We start from the raw sequence: 18169 nt of genomic DNA, 5'->3' as shown, positions 1-18169 counted from the left end.
TAGAGACAGGGTCTCACTATGTTGCCCAAGCTGGTCCTGAACTCCTAGTCTCAAGTGATCTTCCCACTTCAGCCTCCCAAATTGCTAGGATTACAGGTGTGAGCCACCATGCCCAGCCAAGAAATTCTTATCTAAAGCGACAAAGATATTTTTGTATATTATGTTTGCAAAGATACTGCCTTTTTATTTACGTCTTTAATACACTGAGAATTTGAGGAATATGTAGGGATCCAATTTCATTATTTTTCCCTTAAGGATACACAATTGTCATAGCACCATTTATTGCATAAAATTATCTTTTCCCCAGTGACATGCAATAAATGAACGGATCTGTTTCAGGGCTTTACATTTGGTTTCATTGGTCATTTTGACCATCCCTGGGCCAGTGCCACAATGTCTTAATCACTATGACCCTAAAATATAACTTCATATCTGGTAGGACTGGTACCCACCTTACCATGGACATGCACCCTTCACACTTCCATCTGAGTTCCTCAAAAACATATGGGGATTTTTATTGGGATTGCATTGCATTGCATTGGGATTGCATAAATCTATAGATCAAATTAAGAAGATTGACATGTTCATGATGTTTAATCTACCTACCTAAGTACATGCATATTTCTCCATCTATTTATGTTTCAGTGCTTTTAAAAATATTCTTGCATCTCACAAAAGAAGATATACAAATGGCAAATAAGCACATGAGAAGATGCTCAACATCATATGTTATTAGAGAATTGCAAATTAAAACAAGAATGAGATATCATTATATACCTATCAGAATGACCAAAATCCAAAACACTGGCAACATCAAATGCTGGTGAGGATATGGAAACCCAGAACTCTCCTTCATTGCTGGTAGGAATGCAAAATGGTACAGGCCCTTTGTTATAGACAGTTTGGCAGTTGTTTACAAAGCTAAACTTACTCTTACCATACAATCCAATCACATTCTTTGGTATCTACCCAAATGAAGGGAGAACTCATGTCCACACAAAAACCTGCATACTGATATTTATTATAGCAGCCTTATTCATAATTGCCAGAACTCAGAAGAAACAAGATGTTCGTCAGTAGGTGAATGGATAAATAAACTGTGGTACATTCAGACAATGGAAAATTATTCAGCACTGAAAAGAAACAGCTATCAAGCCATGAAAAAACATGGAAGAACCGTAAATGCATATTACTACCTGAAAGAAGTCAATCTGTATGATTCCAACTACGTGGCATTCTAGGAAAGGCAAAACTATGGAGATAGCACAAAGATCAGTGGTTATTAGTGGTTGGAGTGGGGGAAGTGAAAGAGATGAACAGGCAGAGAACAGAGGATTTTTAGGGCAGTGAAATTATTTTGTATGACACTATAACATAGATAGATGTCATTATACGTTTGTATACATACCCATAGAATGTACAACACCAAGAGTGAACTCCAATATAAACTATGGACTTTGGATGATAATGTATCAATGTAGGCTCATCACGTGTAACAAACGTACCACTCTGGTATGGGATGTTGATAGTAGGGGAGACTGTGCATGTTGTGGGTGTTGGGAGGGAAGGGAATATATGAAAATTGTACCTTCTACTCAGTATTACTGTGAACCTAAAACTGCTCTAAAAAATAAGCTAGGCTGGGCATGGTGTCTCACAGTGGCCTGTAATCTCAGCACTTTGGGAGGCCAAGGCAGGTGGATCATGAGGTCAGGAGTTCAAAACCAGCCTGGCCAAGATGGTGAAACCCCATCTCTACTAAAATACAAAAATTAGCCAGGCACGGTGGCAGGCACCTGTTATCCCAGCTACTCAGGAGGCTGAGGTAGGAGAATTGCTGGAACTCAGGCAGCAGAGGTTTCAGTGAGCCAAGATCATGCCACTGCACTCCAGCCTGGGTGACAGAGTGAGACTCTATCTCAAAAAAAACAGAAATAATAAATAAATAAACTCTAAGAAAAGAGTATTTTTGGCTGGGTGCTGTGGCTTATGCCTGTAATCCCAGCACTTTGGAAAGCCACAGCAGCCAGATTATGAGGTCAGGAGTCCAAGACCAGCCTGGCCAACATGGCGAAACCCCATCTCTACTAAAAATACCACAAAAAAAAAGAAAAAAAAAAAGTTAGCTGGGCTTGGTGGTGTGCGCCTGTAGTTCCAGCTACTTGAGAGGCTAGGGTAGGAGAATAGCTTGAACCCAGGAGGCAGAGGTTGCAGTGAGCCGAGATCGCTCACTGCGTCTCAAAAAAAAAAAAGAAAAGAAAAGCATCTTTCAAAAAGTTTTTGGGCCAGGCACAGTAGCTCACACCTGTAATCCCAGCACTTTGGAAGGCCGAGGTGGGTGGATCATGAGGTCAGGAGTTCGAAACCAGCCTGGCCAACATGGTAAAATCCTGTCTCTACTAAAGATACAAAATTAGCCGGGCATAGTGGCATGCACCTGTAATCCCAGCCACTCGGGAGGCTGAGGCAGAAGAATCACTTGAACTCAGGAAAAGAAGTTGCAGTAAGCCGAAATTGCACAACTGCACTCCAGCCTGAGTGACAGGGCGGGGCGACACCCCACAAAAAAAAAAAAAAAAAGGTTTTCAATAAACACTTTTCATGAAGATCTTGTGTATCTTTCAACTTATTGATACTTTGTTTTTGTCACTACTGTAAGTGATAACTTTTAAACATGTATCTTCTATTTCTTATACAGCCATATTAATTCCAGCAATTTGTTAAACATATTAGGTAAAAATAAATTACTTCTTCCTTTCTAATCTTACCTTTTAGTCTAATTATAAAGAGTCAGCTGGGCGCAGTGGCTCACGCCTGTAATCCCAGCAATTTGGGAAGCCGAGGTGGGTGGATCACAAGGTCAGGAGATTGAGACCATGCTGGCTAACACAGTGAAACCCTGTCTCTACTAAAAATACAAAAAAATTAGCCGGGTGTGGTGATGGGCACCTGTAGTCTCAGGTACTCGGGAGTCTGAGGCACGAGAATGGCATGAACCCGGGAGGCGGAGCTTGCAGTAAGCCAAGATCACACCACTGCACTCCAGCCTGGGCAACACAGTGAGACTCTGACTAAAAAAAAAAAAAAAAAAAAAAAAGCTAATTATACCTAATTATACCTTTTATTTATATTTCTTATCTTACTGTACTGAGAATCTCAAAAAAAAAAAAAAAAAACAGTGAATACACGTGGTGATACAGGTAGTCTTATCTCTTTTTTTTCTTGTCTTTTTTTTTTTTTTTTTTTGAGACAAGATCTCACTCTGTTGTCCAGGCTGGAGTGCAATGGCACAATCACAGCTCACTGCAGCCTCGGCCTCCCAGTCTCAGGTGACTGTCCCGCCCCAGCCTCCCTTGCCCAGGCTGGTCCGGAACTCCTGGGCTCAAACCACCCACCGGCCTTCCAAAGTGCTGGGATTATAGGTGTGAGCCAGCACGCCCAGCCCAGTCCCGTCATGTCTTGATTCTAACGTTTCACTGTTAAGAATAACATTTGCTGTAGACTTTTGGTACACATTTTTATCAGGTTTATCCTAGTTTGCTAAGCATGAGAACTAAGAATGGGTGTCAACTTTATCACATTTCGTTTCAGCATGTATCAAGGAGACTGTTACTTTTTTCCCTTAATCTGTTAATTTACCAGCTTTTACATTTATTCTGCCTTTGATATTTTTCTTTCCTTTCTTCTAGTTTCTTCTCTCACTTTACTGGTTTCTGCTCTTTTCTCATACTTTCTACCTATAATTTCTCTTTCAAAGTCATTCTGTTTCTCTCTTTTGCATTCGCCAGGGGGTTGGGAGAGCGAAGGGAGGTAGTTCTCAGGGTAATTAATAAATATTTGAATGGCTAAAAGGTGAAATAGCTAATAGGTGCCAGATCCTTGAGGTGACCTTATCCAAAACCAGTCTTCAAATGTAACATATTACATTTATATAAGTTGTTCCCGTCTTGGGCTCAAGAAAAAAAAGTTACTTGAGATGCAGTCACTAGAGGAAGAATTATAGTAGAATGTTTTAAACAGAAATGGTGTTTCACCCTCTAGAGAAACATCGAAAATGCATTAGCTATCATCCGAATTTTCTTTTGAATACAGTACTATATTTAATTTTAACTACTAGCACTTGGGTTCCCCCATTTAATATCTAGAAAGTAGGGTACTAGATTATAAAAATGGCAAGTATCTTAAGAGAGACAAGGAATAATGTTTATGCATTCTGTAATTCAACACTGTATGTTAAAAAGGCCAGCCCATGTCTCTTCTTAATTTTCAAATTAAAGAAGCCAAACCCAAATTTCTGAATTCTGGCTAATAATTTAGGAGCCACTTAAAAAAACTTTGCCAAGTTTTTTCATTAGTCTATATTTAATTGTCCTAAAGTCTGTATTTCATTTAACTCCACGAAATGCATATATTTGAGGAAAGATGTTAGAGTAACCGTGATCTAGAAATGAAAAGGGCACTTACACAAGAGAAACAAATCAGCAAACAACTCTGTAACAGAATTCTGGAATCTTTAGTCTTACAAAAAACCACATTAAACATCATAAGAGAATACAACATTTAGTCCACACCTGACTCCAAAGAGTCCCTCAACTACAGCCAGGATTACTTTTTTTTTTTTTTTTGAGACAGTCTCTCTCGCTGTGTCACCCAGGCTGGAGTTGGAGTGCAGTGGTCTGATCTTGGCTCATTGCAACCTCTGCCTCCTGGATTCAGGTGATTCTCGTGCCTCAGCCTCCCAAGTAGCTGGGAGTACAGGCATGCACCACCACATCCGGCTTATTTTTATATTTTTAGTAGAGACGGGGTTTTGCCATATTGCCCAGGCTGGTCTCAAACTCTTGACCTCAGGTGATCAGCCGGCCTCGGACTCCCAAAGTATCGGGATTACAGGTGTGAGCCACAGCTCCTGGCCAAAATCTTTATTTTGTGATTTCTACAAACCTTTAATCACTTTTAGATTTTAAACATTTTTCCAACCTCTATAAGCTAGAATAGATGGGGTTCTGTTTTTTAACAGAAATTTTAAGCTGTTTTAGAGAAAAATAAACTTGGCTCAAATGACAAATGTGAAAATATCAAAACTACAAAGCATAGGAGGATGTGGGAAAGGGTTGTAGTGTTCTTCACAACACATATGAAGGTATCTCCCAAATATATATATTAAATGTCCTTCAAATATAACAGAAGTTAAATGCAAAATAGCATACATATACCTATCCAAAAGCTGTTAGTAATTTTAAATAAGGTTTGATAAGTAAATTGGCCTCCACCAAAGATCCAAAGATATACTAGTAAAGCTTGATGCCACTAAGGAGGGAGAGAGCCTGGTTTAAATGACTGAAATTCAGGCAGCAGCTTATGAGCACATCAATTAAACATCTAACGAACAAGAACTGGGGATGTGCCACTATGTTAAGCACCAAGAATGTGGCTCTAGAAGAGCAACAGTCTAATAGGTAAGCTATTTGTGGAAGTGCCCAAGGAAAATTCATGGAAAGAAGAACTATAGGGCCTGGCACGGTGGCTCATGCCTGTAATCCCAGCACTTTGGGAGGCCGAGGTGGGCGGATCACCTGAGGTCGAGAGTTCAAGACCAGCCTGACCAACATGGAGAAACCCCGTCTCTACTAAAAATACAAAATTGGCCAGGCATGGTGGCACATGCCTGTAATCCCAGCTACTAGGGAGGCTGAGGCAGGAGAAACATTTGAACCCGGGAGGCAGAAGTTGCAGTGAGCCGAGATCGCACCATTGCACTCCAGCCTGGGCAACAAGAGCAAAACTCTGTCTCAAGAAAAAAAAGAACTGTAACAGAAGTATATGCAAGCCGTTGGGGAGATGGGAGGTCTGGGGAGATAGCACAAGAGGGAGGAGAAGGAGCCCACGATGTCTAAGGAGGGAATCAGAAAAACTTCACATAGGGGCATCTGAGTCAAGGACTGAAGTAAGAATGTGAGTGTCCAGGCACACAGAGGGACAAGTGACAAATGTGAATGGACAAAAATTACACAGTGCACCAGATAATGTGGGGAAGGTCTTTACCTCACATGTCAGCCAAATAAGCATTATCCTTTCAAGATAACAAAAACTGTAAGCAAATAATTCTTGATGCCAATCCAAAACATGTAATCGAGTTTTGATGGAATTTGGTAAGGAATGCCTGATGTCCAAAATTAAAAAAAGAAATAGACCAGGTTTAAGTCCTTCAGGAGGGAACACATCTTGGGCTGACTGATGCGGGTGAGTAAGGGTTTGAGGGTTTGCACTTGCAAAGGTGTAGGAGGCTAAGGTTACTTAGGATGCATGAAAGGACCTCAGCAGTGGACGCGGCTGAAAGGATGCATGGAGGTAGGGGAGAAGGTATCCAGAACAGAGGCTGAAAACATGGGAAAGTGTTGGAGACCTGGGCCTAAAGGGACTGTGACATGGCACTAAAAAGTTTGTGTGTTCAATGAGATACCATCTCACACCAGTTAGAATGGCAATCATTAAAAAGTCAGGAAACAACAAGTGCTGGAGAGGCTGTGGAGAAATAGGAACAATTTTACACTGTTGGTGGGATTGTAAACTGGTTCAACCACTGTGGAAAACAATATGGTGATTCCTCAAGGATCTAGAACTAGAAATACCATTTGACCCAGCCATCCCATTACTGGGTATATACCCAAAGGATTATAAATCATGCTGCTATGAAGACACATGCACACGTATGTTTATTGCGGCACTATCCACAACAGCAAAGACTTGGAATCAACCCAAATGTCCATCAGTGACAGACTGGATTAAGCAAATGTGGCACATATACACCATGGAATACTATGCAGCCATAAAAAAGGATGAGTCTGTGTCCTTTGTAGGGACATGGATGCAGCTGGAAACCATCATTCTCAGCAAACTATCGCAAGAACAGAAGACCAAACACCGCATGTTCTCACTCATAGGTAGGAACTGAACAATGAGATCACTTGGACTCTGGAAGGGGAACATCACACACCGGGGCCTATTATGGGGAGCAGGGAGCGGGGAGGGATGGCATTGGGAGTTATACCTAATGTAAATGATGAGTTGATGAGTGCTGACAAGTTGCTGGGTGCAGCACACCAACACGGCACAAGTATACATATGTAACAAACCTGCACGTTGTGCACATGTACCCTAGAACTTAAAGTATAATAAAAAAAAAAAAAGTTTGTGTGTTATCCTCTGGGCAAGGGAAGACCACCATGGGCTCTTTATGCAGGAGAGGACCATGAAATGTGTGCCTTACAAAGATCTCTATGGCAGCCACATGCAGACTGGAAATACACACAGCATCAGGAGGCTCTAATGTTACCGAGTGAATGTTTGTGTCTTCCCAAAAATGGTATGTTGAAATCTAATCCCCAGTGTGACGGTAGAAAGAGGAAGGTCTTTGGTAAGTAATGAGGTTTTGAGGATAGACCCTTCATGAAGGGGATCAGTGCCCCTATAAGAAGAGTCTAGAGAGCTACCTTTCTGCCTGGTGAGAACACAGTGAAAAGTCAAGTGTCTGCAGCCTGGAAGAGAGCTCTCACCAAAATCTGAGCATGTGAACACCCTGATCTCAGACTTGCAGCCTCTAGAAGCGTGAGAAATAAATGTCTGTTGTTTGCAAGCTATCCAGTCTATAGTACTTTGTTGTAACAGTTTGAACTGGCTAAGACATATGGAGAGAGACTCTGAGGGTTTGAATTGTGTTGGAGACAGTAGGGATGAAAAAGAAGTGATTAATTCGAGATATATTTAGGAGGTAGAAATCAATATAATTTCTTGATAGACTAGTATAGAAATTAAAGATAACCAAAACTTTTAGTTTGGTAAATAAATGGTACATCATTAACTGAAAAAGGAAAAGATTGTCTGAGAAGATGATAATTATAACTAACACTGAGCACTATTCTAAATCCTTTAAAGCACTGACTCATTTAGTCTTCACAACAACCGTATAAAGTCCCTAATCTACAGATGGAAAAAACCAATGCACAGAAAGGTTAATAAATTTGCCCAAGGTCACACAGCCAGAAATGGCAGAACCAAGATTTGAACTCAGACACACTCTCAACTACCACATTACACTGTACGGTACCCAACCAGTTAAATGTCTCCATGTCTGAGGGACATCAAGGGAGTTGTTTTAATTCGCATTTGGAAAACAGACCTAGGGCTCACAAGAATATGGCTATGAATTTTAGTGTCATCAACATAATTCTATTTCCTGAGGCCATGGGAAAAATGAGATGGACATTTAGAGTGAAGAGAGAACCAAAATGTAAGGCGCAGCAAGACAGATCCAAGAAGGACACTAGGAAGGAGATTTTTCAACCAGTGATCATCCACAGGCTAGCTCAGTTGCCATACCACAGAGGTACAAACTTGAAGTGGTCTGGACCTTCTCCGTGTGAAAATGGTGAACCCATTCACTATTTGCTAGATGAATGAATTTAACATCTAGCTATTTGCTGGATTTACCATCTAGCTAAAGAATAGCTAAAAGATTCCAGCTTAGATCATGTCATCAGGAAAGGAGGCCTGATAGAGTATGAAACTGGGAAAACAAGAAAAACAAACAAAAAAATGGATGCTCTCAGCTCTTGAAAGGATGATTTATACCCGTGTTTGAGCAAAGTGACTTCTGCCTTCAGAGAAGCAGCAGCAAAGCTAGCTCCTCTCTCAGGCAGCACCCCATCTCATCCATCACCCACTTCCCCCACCTGCCCCCAGCCTACACCCTAAGAGGGCCCCAGCCATGCTGCAGCAACACCAGAAGCGCACAAGAAAACGTGCTGGCGCATAGACAGCGCAAGTAAATAATGGCTCCTGTGATAATCAGCTTTTGTTTTTAATGGGCTTCACATGACTCATCAGCTATCATGTGTGCTATAGCCTGAGCTCTGGCTCTAAATCAAACAAGTTTAAAGGGGGGAAGAAAGGAATAACAGCAAAAGAGGAGCAGATATCTCAAGAAGCCTTAATCCTACAGAGGAAAATCAGAAATGGAGGCAGGGAGAAGACAGTTTCCCCGTTGAGCACTCAGGTACCGAGGGTCCAGAGAGGGCGGAAGCTAAAACAGCTGCAGAGAGAGGCAGCCTAGTTGCCATGGTGCCATCCTGCCAGCCAGCAAGGTTTCATCAGACCGTCCCCTTTCTGCCACAGTTCCTGTCTTGTGGGCAGCAGAAGCACCAAGAAAGAAGAAAAACAGTTGTTTGTATTCTTATGGCCACAGAGTCGTAGCTCTACGACCTATTTCTACAAGTGACAAGGAGAAAGAGCTAAGAAACAGAGAAAGCAGCCAAGATGGGGCTAAACTCCTTTGGAATGTATTTAATCTAACTTCATTCTATGGATAAAATGCCCTCGTGAATAAACACTCATCCCCAAAACATCTTTTTTCTTTTTTTTTTTGGTATTTATAATCCAAGAACCTTGACACAGAATGTCCGCTTTTTATCAAGGCTCTTTCCCACAATGACTTCTGATAATGGGGCTTGGGGCTCATTCCCAGGTGAAAAGCATGAGTTTGTGGCAAAGAAAACAGTATTTTTTGGTCACCACACTGGAATGGAAGCCAGGAGACTCTGAAGGATGACTTGGCACTAATACAAATCAGCAAATGAGTTTAGCACTTCTAAGCCTCAATTTCTTCATCTGTAAAATGAGAAGAATGGACTGGGTGAACACGAAGTCCTTCCACTCTCTTAACCTATGCTCATGGGTGCTCAGGGCAAGGGAACCCTTCCAGGTATCTCTTGTGATATTAGGCTGTCCATGTGTCAGGACCGTGATTGTGCCTCCAGGGACACACAAGTGTGAGAGTGGCTACAACTCAGTGGAAGGAATAAGCAAACACATACACACTCACAAAGTTAGATCCCTGTATTTGATTAAACCATGGGTTAGTGGACAGGAACCATGTCTTCCACATCTTTACACACTCAATATCCAGCACTTACCAGGCACTGGGCTTAACAAATGTTTACTGCATGCAATTTCAGGCAAATCTTTAAAATATCATATTATGAAACTTTTCAGACTGCCAGTTACGGATTGAATTGTGTTCCCCTAAAATTCACATGCTGAAGCTCTAATTCCCAGTACCTCAGAATATAATGTTTTTTGGAGCTAGGACCTTTATAGAGGGAATCAAGTTAAAAAGAGGTCATTAGGGTGGGTCCTAATCTTCCCTCATGGTCTCTTCACAAGAAAGGAACTGTGATCACAGATATGAACACAGGGAGGATGGCATGAAGAGACATAGGGAGAAGACAGCCATCCACAGCTAAGCAGAAAGGCCTAAAACGGATTCTCCCTCACAGTCCTCAAAAGGGACCAACCCCACTGACATCTTGATCTTAGACTTTCAGGCTCCACAACTGTGAGGAAATACATTTCTGTTTTTGAAATCATAGTTTTAAAGCCACCCAGTTTATGGCACTTTGTTATGGCAGCTCTAGTAAACTAATACAATATCCAGAAGTAGAGAGAATTATATAATGAAATCTCCCATTACACCACCCAGATCTTTCACTCCAGCATACTTCACTTTGCATCTCTAAAATATATGGACATTTCCTTACATAACAACAATACCCTTATCAAACCTAACAGAATTAACACTAATTGAAAAGCACATTTAATTCCCAGAAGAAATAAACCTTACACTAAAACACACACTTACATTCCTCCATTAAAACTATTAACACTATTAGGCCGGGCACGGTGGCTCATGCCTATAATCCCAGCACTTTGGGAGGCCGAGGCGGGCAGATCACTTGGGGTCAGAAGTTTGAGACCAGCCTGGCCAACATGGTGAAACCCCATCTCTACTAAAAATACAAAAATTAGCCAGGCATGGTAGCTTGGGGTCCCAGCTACTCAGGACGCTGAGGCAGGAGAATTGCTTGATCCTGGGAGGCAGAAGTTGCAGTAACCCAAGATTGTACCGCTGCACTCAAGCCTGGGCAACAGAACAAGACTCTGTCTCAAATTTAACAAAGGAAAGGGAAAGGGAAAGGAAGAAAGAAAGAGAAAAGAAAGAACGCTGTTAACACTATCAAAAACAAAACACCAGTAAGCTTGAATTTTTGTCAAACAACCCTCAGAGGATAAGCAAGACTCTCAGAATAATTCAATTTCTTAATCAGCTCTCATATTCAACAATTACCTGAAAGTAAAAACCTGTGTTTCTTTATTCACGTACAGAAAATAAAGGAAAAATGCAGTCAGTATTCATACCCACTGCCTGGTCACTGAAAATTCACTTTTCAAACTAATCCCTAGAAATTTAGTAGACATCATTAAGTCTTTAGTTTAAAAATAATATGTGCACTGGTATTGTGTGTTATATTGCACATAATTTAAGCGCATGAAAATTGACATGACAGAGCTCAAAACCACTACCAAAAAAAAAAAAAAAGATAAATACAAAACCATACCTTGCCAGGGTAGAGAACCGCTTGTTGTAATTTTCTAAAACGTTAGAGACAGGAGTTACCAACGCTTCAGCAATTGACAATTTCCAATCACATGTCCTCTTCAGGAAGGTTACTTTTTGTCTGAGGTTAAGACAGGGAGAAATGTTAAAGTCAGAATGGCCTACTTAAAAAGGTTTTCAAAAGACTCTTTTGAAAAGCATTCGCTCCATCAACTTTCAAAACAGGCATCGCTGTAAAAACCCACAATCCAGCTAATTAGTCTCAGCTGTTTGTCATATGGCACTGCAGACCAGTCAAGTGATTTTTGCCCCTTTCAAGCTTACCAAGTTCCAATTCGACTGGCCACTCAGAGGGCGGTTTTATTAACCTCTTCTGGTATTAGAAGACTCGTACTTCAGCTCTTTCTTCCTCCCCCCTACCCCGTGAATCAAAAAAGTAGAACATTTGTTTTCTCGAGAAAATATTTAGAAAAGTATTGTATTCTCAAGGCCCTTGAAGGTTATATTCGTATTGTTGCTTACAAATACAATGCCTCATCCAAACAAACGATATGTGAGATCAAATGGAAGTGGCAGGAGGGAAGCGGCTGGATTACTTACCAGACCTTGCAGCTGGCCTCCAATTCCATAAGTAAAACTGCCTACAAGGGAGTCCACCCAGATATCTTGCTGGCATCTCAATCCAACATGTCCTGTACTCACCTCCTCTGCTTTTCTCCACAACCTTGCTTCAATCCCACTTCTCTTCCTGTGTCTTGAATCACACAATCCCAACACACACAGCCAGAAATCTGATGGTTCTCATTAACTCCTCCCTCTCTGCCCCTCCCACTTCCAATTGGCCAGCAGGTCCTAAGGATATTCATCATCTCGCCTTTACTCCAAGTTTTGATTATTTCTTGGACGGCTATAATAAACCTCTTATTTGGTTTTATGATCCCCACGTATTCTTGACTCTGATCCATCCTCCACACCACACCCAAAGTGATCTTTCCAAAAGGCAAATGAGAGTCCATCACTCTCCTGTTAATGGCTCCCCACAATCTCCACAATAAAATTCCTACTCCTTAAGCTTCTGCCTTCAGTATCACCTGCCTCCTGCCTATAAGCTGCCAGAGTCCAGCCATCAGAATTCGTTGTAATTCTCTAAGTTAAGTGGTTCTCAAACTGTGGTTCCAAGACCAGTATTACCAGCATCTTCTAGGAGCTTACTATATTTGCACATTCTTGGGCCCACCCCACTGAATTAGAAATGCTGAGGATAGGGCACAGCTGTCTGTGGTTCAACAAGCACTCCAGGTGATTCTGATACACACTAAAGTGTGAGAGCTGCTGCTCTAACTGCACCAAGCTCTGTTCACCAAGAGAATCAGCTCCTTGGCTCCTTGTGCCAGCAATGCTGAGCTGGATGCACCTTCCCTGTGCTTAGTATTTCTACAACTGGTCACCCCTGTATGCTAATTATTCAATTTATTTCTTGGTCTTTGTTGTTGGTTTGTGACGATCTTGAAGACGGGGTTGTATCTTGTTTTTTATTCATTCACCCCCCAACGAGTTATTGAGCACTTATTAATTATTGGGTGAAATGTTGGACATAGAACTAATCAATGTATCCCTTACCTCTAGGAGAAGCTACGCTTTCATTTTGGCAGCTCAACGTGTGACTGAAGACTCAATCTGTCCAATCTAAAAAAACTACCACCAGCCTCAAGAACTGTGGGCAGCTAAGAAAAGTCTGAGCACAACCAGTCTGACATCTCTTCTCATGGTAAATGAAATGGAAGTTTTGTTTCATACCTGATGAAAATCTCATGAAAATGCACCCCTTTCTCTTTTATATATCACAGCAACCTCGAGAATTTTGAGAACAATTTAGTAAGAAAAATGTATCAAGATTTTTAAATCCCAGATGAAAATTCATTAGAGTTAGCTTCCTTTAATTACAAGTTCATATTAGCACTTCTCAAGCCTCAAGATATATAGGAATCTCCTAGGGATCTTTCAAAATGCTAATTCTGATTCAATATTCACGTAGGGGGAGATCAAGACCTTACCGGCTAACACAGTGAAACGCCGTCTCTAGAAACACAAAAAATTCGCTGGGCGTGGCGGTGGGTGCCTATAGTCCCAGCTACTCAGGAGGCTGAGGCAGGAGAATCGCGTGAACCCAGGAGGCGGAGCTTGCAGTGAGCCGAGATGGCGCCACCGCACTCCAGCCTGGGCGGCAGAGCGAGACTCCGTCTCAAAAAATAAAAAAATAAATAATTTCTGTAGGGGGCCCAGGAGTCTGTATTTCGAGTAAGCACCCAGGTGATGCCCAGGTAATACCGACATTCCTAACTCTGGAACTATAATTTGAATAGCAAGTAAAATTATTACAACAATACCATTTTTCGTAGTCTGCTTAAAGCAATAAAACCTTTTTTGGATGCTTTTGCATTAAAATCTTTCTAAAATATCTTTCAGACTTCAGAATAAAGATGGCATGCTCAGCATGTACATGTGGTTCTGCTTCCTCCCAAAATCTCACTAAGATAACAATAAAGAATGTTTTATTTCTTTTAGACATAAACTCACAAGGACAAAGATCAGGTAGTGGAAGCAACAAAATGGTAGAGGCTAGAGAGTAGATGGACTAGAGGTAACTGATTAACAGACCTCGGAAAGCTGACTCTTTATCTGCCAGTAGGGAAATCCAAGAAGGAACTCATCACAGAATCTCCAGAAAGTCTCAGGGATTCAGAACCCCAAAACTTCTGGAATTCGGGGGACCGTAAAATCGGGACTCAAAACAGACAGAATGGTGGTCATCTGCTTAAAAAGCAGCTCAGCTTTTTAAGAAAAGAAAGAAAGAACTACCAAATAGAAAATAATGAGCAAAATGGCATAGTAAGTCCCTATCTATCGATAATTACTTGAAATGTGAATGTATTACATTCTCCAATTAAAAGACATAGAGGCTGGGCATGGTGGTTCTTGCCTGTAATCCTAGCACTTTGGGAGGCCAAGGCGGGCAGATCACTTGAGCTCAGTTCAAAACCAGCCTAGCCAACATAGTGAAACTCCGTCTCTATTAAAAATACAAAAAAACTAGCCGGGCGAGGTGGTGGGCGCCTGTAGTCCCAGCTACTGGGGAGGCTGAGGCAGGAGAATGGCGTGAACCCGGGAGGCGGAGCTTGCAGTGAGCTGAGATCCGGCCACTGCACTCCAGCCCGGGCGACAGAGCAAGACTCCGTCTCAAATAAATAAATAAATAAATAAAAACAAAAGGCATAGAATGACAGAATATATATAAAAAATAAGATACAATTATTTGCTGCCTGAAAGAGAGTCGTTTTAGATTTAAGGGCAGACAGACTGGAAGTGAAGGGATGGAAAAAAATATTTCATGCAAATAGAAACCAAAAGAAAGCAGGGGTGACTATACTTATATCAGAATAGACTTCAAGTAAAAAACAGTCCCAAGAGACCAAGAAGGTAGTTATGTGGTGACAAGGAGGTGAATTCATCAAGCAGATATAACAGTTGTAAACATGTAGGCACCCAACATCAAAGTACCTAAATATATAAAGCAAATACTAACCAAACTGAAAGGAGAAATAGATAATCATACAATAATAGTAAGGGATTTGAATACCCTAATTTCAACAATGAACAGATCATCCAGATAGAAAATCAATAAGGAAATGGCAGGTCTGAACAATATTATAGAACAAATAGAATTAACAGGCACATACAGAACTTTCTATCCAACTATAGGAGAATATACATTATTCTCAAGTGCACATGGAATATTCTTCAGGATAGAACATATAGTAGGCCACAAAACAAGTCTCAACAAATTTAAGAAGATTGAAATCATACTAAGTATCTTTTCTGACCACACCAACATGTAACTAGAAATCAATAACAGGAAGAAAACTGAAAATTTCGCAAATATGTGGAAATTCAGTAACATAATCCTGAACAGCTACTTGGTCAAATAAAATCAAAAGGAATTTTTTTTAATCTCGAGATACATGGAAATAGAATATAACACATCAAAATTTTATGGGATTCAGCAGACGCAGTTTTAAGAGGGAAGTTTACAGTGATAAATGGCCTCCATTAAGAAAAAAGAAAGATCTTCAGTAAACAACCTAAGTTTATACTGCAACAAACTAGAAAAAAGGGAACAAAATAAGCCCAAAGTTAGAAGAAAGAATGAAATAATAAAGATTGGAGCTAAAATTCAATAGAGACCAAAAAAATTTTAAAAAAAAACCAGAAAAGAAAGAAAAGATGAATAAAACTAACTATTTTTTGAAAAAATAAAATTGACAAAACTGGCTGGGCGCAGTGGCTCATGCCTATAATCCCAACACTTTGGGAGGCCGAGGCGGGTATCACCTGAGGTCAGGAGTTTGAGACCAGCCTGAGCAACATGGCGAAACCCCATTTCTACCAAAAATACAAACATTAGCCGGGCGTGGTGGCGGGTGCCTGTAATCCCAGCTGCTTGGGAGGCTGAAACAGGAGAATCACTTGAACCTGGGAAGCAGAGGTTGCATTGAGCTGAGATTGCACCACTGCACTCCAGCCTGGGTAACACAGCAAGAATCCGTCCTCAAAAAATTAAATAAATTGTATTTTACTGAGGCGGAGAGAGAGAGAAAGAGAGACAGAGAGAGAGAGAAAACTTTACCTAGTCTAAAAAAAGAGTAAAAACTCAAATTAATAAAATTGTAAATGAAATAGGAGGTGTTACAACTGATACCACAGAGGTACAAAGAATAATAAGAGATACTCTAAATAATCCAGTCAGGTACAGTGGCTCACGCCTGTAACCCCAGCACTTTGGGAGGTCAAAGTAGGTAGATCACTTGAGGTCAGGAGTTCAAGACCAGCCTGGCCAACATGGTGAAACCCCGTCTCTACTAAAAATACAAACATTAACTGGGGCATGGTGGTGCGCACCTATGATCCCAGCTACTTGGGAGGATGAGGCAGGAGAATCACTTGAACCCAGGAGGCAGAGGTTGCAGTGAGCTGAGATTGTTCCATTGTACTCCAGCCTGGGTGACAAAGTGAGATTCCATCTTAAAAAAAAAAAAAAGACCAAAAAAAGTGTGATTACATCAAACTAAAGCTGCTGCACAGCAAAGGAAACAATAAAATGGAAAGGCCACAATAAAATGGCCGGGCATGGTGGCTCACACCTGTAATCCCAGCACTTTGGGAGCCCAGAGGCAGATCACTTGAGGGCAGGACTTTGAGACCAGCCTGACCAACATGGCAAAACCCCATCTCTACTAAAAATACAAAAATTAGCTGGACATGGTGGTAGGCACCTGTAATCCTGGCTACTCAGGAGGCTGAGGCACGAGAATCACTTGAGTCCAGAGGCAGAGGTTGCAGTGAGCGGAGGTCGTGCCACTGAACTCCAGCCAGGTGACAGAATGACACTCCACCTCAAAAAACAAAAAAAAAGAAAGAAAGAAAAGGCAACGTATAGAAGGAAAAAAAAAATGTAAATCTGATAAGGGTTTAATATCCAAAATATACAAGAACCTCATACTACTGAATACCAAAAACACACCCAAAAGAAAAAAAAATTTAATGGGCAAAATACCTGAATAGACATTTTTTCAAAGAATACATAAAAAATGGTCAACAAGTATATGAAAAAGTGCTCGACATCACTAATCATCAGAGAAATGCAAATCAAAACCACAATGATTTTGATTACCTCACATCTGCTGGGATGGCCAATTAGAAGAAAAAAAAAAAACAAGAGGTAAGTGTTGGCAAGGATATGGAGAAAAGGGGCCCTTGTACACTGTTGGTGGGAATACAGAGTGGTACAGCCACCATGGAAAACATTATGGAGGTTCTTTAAAATAATTTTTTCAAAAATTTTAAAAATAGAATACCATAGGATTTAGCAATCCTCCTTCTGGGTATAATACATCCGAAAGAATTGAAATCAGGATTTCTAAGTGGTATCTGTACTCCCATGTTCACTGCAGCATTATTCACAATAGCCAAGACTTAGAAGCAACCTAAATGTCCATTCACAATGAATAAATGAAGAAAATGTGGTCTATACATACAATGGAAAAGTATTCAGCGTTAAAAAAGAAAGAAATCCTGCCATCTGTGACAATACGGATAGGTGTGGAAGCTATTAGACTAAGTTAAATAAGCCAGACACATAAAGAAAAATACTATGTGATCTTCCATATATTTAATATATAGAATCTAAAATGTCAAACTCTACACGCATGGTGGCCACTCCTGTAGCCCCAGCTACTCAAGAGGCTGAGGCACAATAATTGCTTGAGCCCATGACTTCAAGGCTGCAGTGAGCTATGATCACATCACTGCACTCCAGCCTGGGCAGCACAGCAAGATCTTGTTTCTAAAAGAAAAAAATCTAATTAAAAAAAAAAATACTCAAACTCCCAGAAGCAGAGAGCAGAATGATGGTTGCCAGGGACTGGGAGGAAGGGGAAATGGGAAGGTCACAGTTAAAGGGAACAAGCTTCAGTTATGCAAAAATAAATAAGTTCTGAAAAGCTATTATACAGCATAATGTCTATATAATACTAATACTGTATTATATACTGAAACCTGCTAAGAAGATAGGTCCAGTGTTAATTGTTCTTAAAACACACACACACACACAAAGCAATAATAATAATAAAGGAGGCAGGATAAAACTTTGGGAGATGACGG

General features: G+C 40.8%; 1 protein-coding gene across 2 annotated transcripts in view; it reads right to left on the bottom strand.

The window, feature by feature from the left end:
• LOC116268509 (ras-related protein Rab-27A) overlaps positions 1 to 18169 on the bottom strand; it is an 86722-nt gene that overhangs the window by 54287 nt on the left and 14266 nt on the right. For both annotated transcript variants that reach the window (XM_031668653.1, XM_031668654.1), the window contains one exon: positions 11454 to 11573. The gene's annotated coding sequence lies outside the window, so the exon portion shown is untranslated. The remainder of the gene's footprint in view (positions 1 to 11453; positions 11574 to 18169) is intronic.

The sequence above is a fragment of the Papio anubis genome, chromosome 7 (assembly GCF_008728515.1).
Source record: "Papio anubis isolate 15944 chromosome 7, Panubis1.0, whole genome shotgun sequence".
NCBI classification, from domain to species: Eukaryota; Metazoa; Chordata; class Mammalia; order Primates; family Cercopithecidae; genus Papio; species Papio anubis.
This window is presented reverse-complemented; position numbering and strand designations above follow the sequence as displayed.